Raw genomic sequence first — 7,077 nt, 5'->3', positions numbered from 1 at the left:
CGTGTCTGTCTGGGGAAGGCATTTTCTTCTATATATAGCTGGTTATCCATGTGTGTGGGTGTTGTGTGTACTTGTTTTCATCTGTGTTGTCTGCCAAAATACACTACGGTTGAGAATCTTGTGATATAAGAAGTGAATGAGACATTTGTCTGAAAGGCCTTAAAGCACAACTGCTCTTTTACTTAAATCATACATTCACTTTATACAAAGTTACACTGAACCACACTGATTCAGTTCACTTTAAAGGATCTATATTATGCTATTTCAGACCTTTCAAAGTCAACTACAGCCACATATGGTTAATATTTAACATTTGGCAAAATAAAATATGAATTTATTAAGAAATATGACTTGTTTTATTTTAACCCGGAAGTTGAGACGCAAGGTTCCTCTGGAGCGCCGCCTCTCCCCATGTGAGTGCCGCCCATTTCATGACGTTGCCCTAGAGCCCCGGCAAAGTAGCATGGGCAACATGCAGCACGCCCATGAAAAAACATGTTCTTCGGTCACTCGCATGCCTTTAGCTCTGAGAGAGTGGGCTTGAATGTTCACTGTGGAGGCGCGGTGCCAGCAGCAGGCACTTCCTGGAGGGGGCGGTTCAGACTTTAGTGACGTCAATTGCAGAGGGGCCACTCTTTTTCAGAAGAGGGCGGAGCAGCAGCTCAGGGAGCCAGAATAGTGAGGATTGCTCAGAGATGCAGAATACGAAGCCCAATAATACTTTGGAGTTGTTTTTGATAAGGAATTAACATTGTAACAAGGTTTCGTACACAAGATACACTTGCAATCATAACAGACAGACACAATAACTATCAACCTATTTGTTTAAACACACTGTGACAAATTACTGTAAAGCTTTAGTGAGAGATCAGACCGAGGTCAGGGCATGTACGCAACTGTGCTTGTCTTACTGGTTCAACTAGTGATCATATTACTATCATTGCACATTTTAATAACAGATGTAAAAATGCTGTTAGATTAATTTGATGTGTGCTGATATTTAGGCCAAATAAATAGTTATTGTGAGCAGGGACAGCAGTCAAGTGTAACCACATCAATATATATACTACACATGACTAATTTTTTCAATTTCTAATTCATCAATAAGCTAAGCAGGTCTGGGCCTGGTTAGTAGTTGGATGGGAGACCACTGAGAATTCCAGGTGCCACAGTGGTGGGCAGTCGCTCCAGTGGTATCTGTCATTGTGTCCTTTTGCAAGGCACTTCACCCACATTGCCTAGTATAGATGTAGTGTGTGAGTGAGTGTTTATGGTGGTCAGAGGGACCGATGGCGCACTATGGCAGCCTCGCTTCCGTTAGTCTGCCCCAGGGCAGCTGTGGCTACAATAGTAGCTTATCACCACTAAATGTGGAGTGAAAGAATAATGCCTTAATTCTGTAAAGTGCTTTGAGTGTCTATGATAAAGCTCTATATAAAATCCAATGCATTATTATTATTATTATCTTTATATTCTCTGTCGTCATTGTCAGCACATCTCTCTCATTACTAAAGTGCCTTTTATTTTTTTACAGTAACGTTTTTCAAGTACTCGAGATGACAAATATTCACAGGGAGTGAGAAAGACGGTCTTTCTCTGGGATTGTGACGGTGAGTGCAAGGGTGAAGGAGAAATCTGTTTTTGTGCTTCTCTTTTCAAGATGTTGGTCAGAAAGCTCTGCGAAAGCTGTGCTAGAAAAATAATACACCTCTCAGGCTGCAGATTGAGAATCCCTGCAGGACTGCTCAGAACAAGATAATTGAAAAGTACTGTTGCCTTTGTAAAATGAGATATATTCTCACAACTCAATTACAAATCATGACGTTAGTGTTGGGCCACCATTTCCGTCCGTGTGTGTGTGTGTGTGTGTGTGTGTAATCCTGGAAATCGTTTAATACATTTCTCTGTTTTTCTCAAATGCATCTTTTCGTTTCTGTCATCCATTAATCAACGACTGGAGATTCCCCCTTAAAAGCCTTAAGGGACTTTATCTTTTTACCACTGTCAGTATCTTCTTGTTGGAATCTGGAATTGTCCTTGCTTAGTTCCTTTAGCTGAGTGACTTCTAATGCTCGGCAAGTGAAATAAATAAAATAATGTCTCGATGGAAATTTTCCTCAAACCTGCCAAACACAGCCTAAATATTTGACATGGAAGGAGAGAAGATCAGTGAAAAGTGGGATCAAAGAGCATCGTGTGTGTGCGGGTGCGCGCGTGTGTGTGCGTGTGTGTGTGTGTGTGCGCGCGTGTGTGTGTGTGTGTGCGTGTGTGTGTGTGTGTAAAATGGTCTGGGGCACTAAGGCGACTATTTTTCACATTCCTATCACTAACCCTTCTCTTTCACGTGTATTGTATTTATCTTTATCAGTCCCTCCTTTTTCTTCATCCCTCCTTGTGTTCGCTCTCCTTCGCTCAATATTTCATGCCGCTGAGAGCGTATCTATTCTGAGCTCTCTCTCTCCCTCTCTCTCTATATATGCCATCTCTTCTCTCTCTCCCTCCATCTTTTTCTCTCCGCGCGTTCTTAAAAAAATCCTCTTCACTACACATCACTCATTGCTGTCCTCTCCTTCTTTCTGTACTTCTATAAATCTCCCGCTCCCCTCACTCTCTCTATATCTCATTGCACTCTTAATGTTCTGTGCCCCGTCTAACTTTTTCTTCCAACCCTGGCTTACATTCTCTTCACCCTTTCATTTCCTTTTTCTCGCCTCTCTCCTCTCTGCCCTTTCCCATCCCTCCTGCTGGATCAGTTTGCGTGACGGTTCAAAAGTATCGGCTCTCCTTCTGCTTCCCGTAACCCCTTTCTCCGTCTCTTTCCTTTCCCCCCTTGGGTTCCTCTTAAACTAAAACACAGAGAAAGCCCTGTTCCTTCTTTTTGCACCTCTTTCATTTTTGCATCCACACCTCCTCCACCACCACGCAATCTTAGCGCCACCTTTCATACTCAGTTTTTTTTTTTTTTACCTTCAATGCTCTACAGTACTTGTCTCCATCTCCACTACTCCCACCCCCCCACTCTCTATGAGTCTCCTGCTTGCTCTTAGGGCTGTACCAGTGTTGTTTTAGGCACAGCAGTGAAAGGTAAACAGAGAAATTGAAAATTCGTGTCAGTCAGTTGGGTGAGAGAGGGACGGAGGGGAGGGGGAGCAGCAGAGGTGGTGAGGGAGCGAGGGGAGGCGGAGGGAGTGTCAGTACAATTTACTAACACAACAGTGAACAGCGAAGCAGGCCAAGAAACAGAACTAGCAGGAGGCGGAGAGAAGGAGAGCCTCCCGGATCAAGAATTCTATTTGAATGCATGTAGATACCAGGGTACAAAGGACTGTTCATTGTATGTTCTCCTGCACATGGAAGAGTTTCATCTGTGCCACGCATCAACCTACATCGTCCAAAGATATATAGTACATGAGCCAAAGGCCTTTAATATGTGATCTTTTGTGCGATGGGAAGGCTCCGATTTGATTTTGGAGTTTCAGGGACGAGCCCTGGACAGATGTGTTCACTAGTCAGCATTGGGTTGAAAATGTCATAAGAGCCCTGGTGTCACAGCATGCAGTCAGGCCTGAGGTCGTTTCTCATAATAACCCCAATACAAAAGTAATCTAATAGCACAGCAGCCTACGCCTAAAAAAATCCAACCTGGCTCATTGACAATGACATGGACGTTCGTTGAAGCCCAACATGACCACAAATTAGGACATAAGGAATTCAACTGTTGCTGTTTAAAAACAAAAATCGACAAAATATAAGGTTGGAGTGTGTTTTGATCTTTTTATAGTTCAGTATATTTATATTCAGTATATTTATTTCCAGCCACCTGAAGCCCCACTTAAACTCAATCCTCATTTCTCTACAACCTGGAATTTAAAAAGCTAATTCTAAAAATGGTTCTGTCAGCAGCCAGAGAGAAGGAGCATGTTGTATTTACACAAGTTTGGTTAGTGAGTCAGTGAACGTACCAGACAGACAGAATTAAGAAGATGCTTTCGCCCTCTGTTTCTTGATTACACTTTTAAAACCAAGAACACTGACGTGTGTGAGTGATCTTAAACTTTTGGTAGCACTTTACTTGAAGTTTTATACATAAGGCTGACATTAAGCTGTCATTATCATGAATAAGGTGTCATGAAGGCTGATATTGAGTGTTGTTCGCTAAATTATGACACCTTTGGAGCTATGTTGGCATTTTTTGGGTTAGGTGGAGGATCGAGTGGGGTTAGCGGTTAGGAATTGGGTTAGGTAGGGATAGAAAGGTTAGGGTTACGAACAACACTTAATGACAGCCTTCATGACACCTTATTCATGCTAATGACAGATAATGACAGCGTAATGTCAGCCTTATGTATAAAACTTCAAGTAAAGTGTTACTAAACTTTATATCAAGCAATGAGTAAGCATGCAGCAAGTTCTACAACTGTGTTTTGTTAATGGTTTATGGACATAGAGAAAAATAACGAGGTAACCTCATCACACTACAAATATTTAAGCAGTGTTAGGATCTACTTCAAATGAGATAGAGTGAAAATGGAGGATAAAAAAAAGATCGACAGAAGAGTAAATGAAATGAGAATGGCTCATTTGTAAACGCATGCCTAACGCATCAAAGAAATAAATGAGAAATAGTAGCGTGAGGCTGAGGCCAAGTCGACAGGTGAGCCACCAGAGACAACGCTGGTACAAAAAGGCAGAGCTCCTGCAGCATCAGGGACGAAGGGAAGATGTTCATTGGAAATAAGAGAATGGGAGGGGATTAAATGGACAGCTCACAAGAATAGTGGAAGGCACCAAGAAGACAAAGAGATTCCCTGATGGCATCTCATCTCCCTCTCTTCTTGCTTTCTTTCTCCCTATTTTCCTTCCTTTTTTCTCCCAATAAATCATTCTGACTTCTCCTTAACCAACTCATTCCCCGCAGACAGCATGAACTGTAACAATCTTTCTCTTATTCTCTCCCTCTTTCTTCCTCTCACCCTTCTTCTTTAACCCATCCTCTATCTCTGTCTGTCTGGAGTCTCCTGCTCACACACCTTAACGAAGACACATAACGTAGATTCACTGTATGGAAACTGAAAGTGACAGGGTGCAGTGACACTAAATATTTAGCCTGTCCCTGCAGGAGAGAGCTGTTGAACTCCAATTATACACACATGTTAAGAATAACCTAATGTTATGAGTTACTTAAATTCATAGGTTGTTGACATTTGATAAATGGTACGAAAAGAACAAGGGAACACCATCCAGGTATAAATTACCACAATGTCATGTTTAGTAAATATGAACCCCTGGAGGATGTGTGATAATAAATTGGAGCGCATGATGAAAACGCTGTAATAGTCTAGTCACGGTGTCCCAATTGCTGGAGAAGCATTAACCATGAAGGAATACTGGGATTATTGATAAATTACTGTGATTCTGCAACAGAAACAACCATGGTTGTTTAAGGTTTGGGTTTCTGAAAGTGTACAGGAGTATAGTACACACACACACACAAATCACAGCTTTATGTTGCTTGACCTGCATGGAACAGACTTCTCTGTCCTTAGATCGTGAAATATGGAGACTAAAGCCTCAATCATGCTACTGCGTTTGGATCTACATTGTAGATACTGCGTTGACGTTGACCAACAAGAGTTCTAGATTGCGTCGCTCTGCAACTTTACCACCATACCACTAAAGGGTTGTGACTGCATTAAAAAGTACTTGTTTATCTTCCGGTCACAGTAAACAGTGTTATGTTTTTTAAGCATCTTAAAATGCAATTTTTTTTCCAGATTATTACTTACCCACCTAAACATGTGTATTGTTGGACACAAAAATGAAAACAGAAAACACACACCTTTTGTCTGTGATTGGACTTCGTTTGGTGTCACATGTGGTTCCAACAATGAAAGGAAATAAAAAAGTTGACGATGTTGACTGGAAAAGGCAATGACCCGAGGCAAGGTTTGGAGCTATGGCGTCGACCTGACGCAGTGATTATTTAGTCTCAAGTCTACATTTAAAAAAAGACCCCATACTGCCTCTGTGGGCTGGCCTTCGCTGCATTGTGCCATGCAGGTGCCATGTGTTTTATAGAATACACAAAGAAGATGTAACACATAATGTCACCTTCTTTCATCGCGTTGTGGTCATTGCTGTAACTTTATGTGTGAACAAACATAACAGTAAAAGGGAATTAAGGTTATCCTGTGATTGTTAGCGATGACCATTAGGGACTTTTGTTTTAAATGGTGAGAGGCTTAAGTTGTTGCTTTCTGTCTGTACCATGTACTTTAATTATGAATTTTAAACCAGACACAAAAAATACAAAATCAATTATTTTTATTTCATTTTTCACACAGGAAGTTGCTGTTATAATCCGTAAGTAGCAGCACCAGGAATAAGGTTAATCAGAACTGTCAGTGTAAGACAGTATGGGCGCATATAGAACTCATTTTAGTTAATCCAAATCAACAGAGTGTCTGCATGATCTTCACTTTTAATTTCTTTGCTTTTGTGACCACTTTAAGTTTTAAAACGATAGCCATCATGTGATATAAGCATGGGAAAACTGTGAGCCCTGCAAATAAGTTTCATTGATTTTGTGTACATGGAGGGGATGAGATATCTACAACTGAATTAGTTGGTTATTTACACAATTATCCATGTTTTCTCTTTCATTTCTCTCCTTCGGGCCAAATTTGATGCTCTACAGGGCCAGATTTGGCCCTCTGGCCTTGAGTTTGACACATGCGGCTCGACTCCTCGAAATGCCTGTGACCTTGTGGCGTAATTTTGACAGTAATTTATCATGTCAGAATCTTTACATGTGCACACAAAACTTTTGACAGTAACCTCACCCCAGAGGGTCTGAGTTCTGAGCCATACTGTAGTTTTACTGTGAAATCTGCTTCCATTCCTAACGCATGACATTTTTCCTGCCTTCGAACGAATCCATTTTGCACAAATATCCACATCATTCCTAATATACAGTATATTAGTCGACACTCGATACAAACTGATAAAGAATAACTGATGGTTATAAGAGTTCATGAAGTTAGAAATGTTCTGTGACTGAAGGTGAATGAATTGGTT

The sequence above is a fragment of the Gouania willdenowi genome, chromosome 16, assembly GCF_900634775.1.
Source record: "Gouania willdenowi chromosome 16, fGouWil2.1, whole genome shotgun sequence".
In the NCBI taxonomy this organism is placed as follows: Eukaryota; Metazoa; Chordata; class Actinopteri; order Blenniiformes; family Gobiesocidae; genus Gouania; species Gouania willdenowi.
This window is presented reverse-complemented; position numbering follows the sequence as displayed.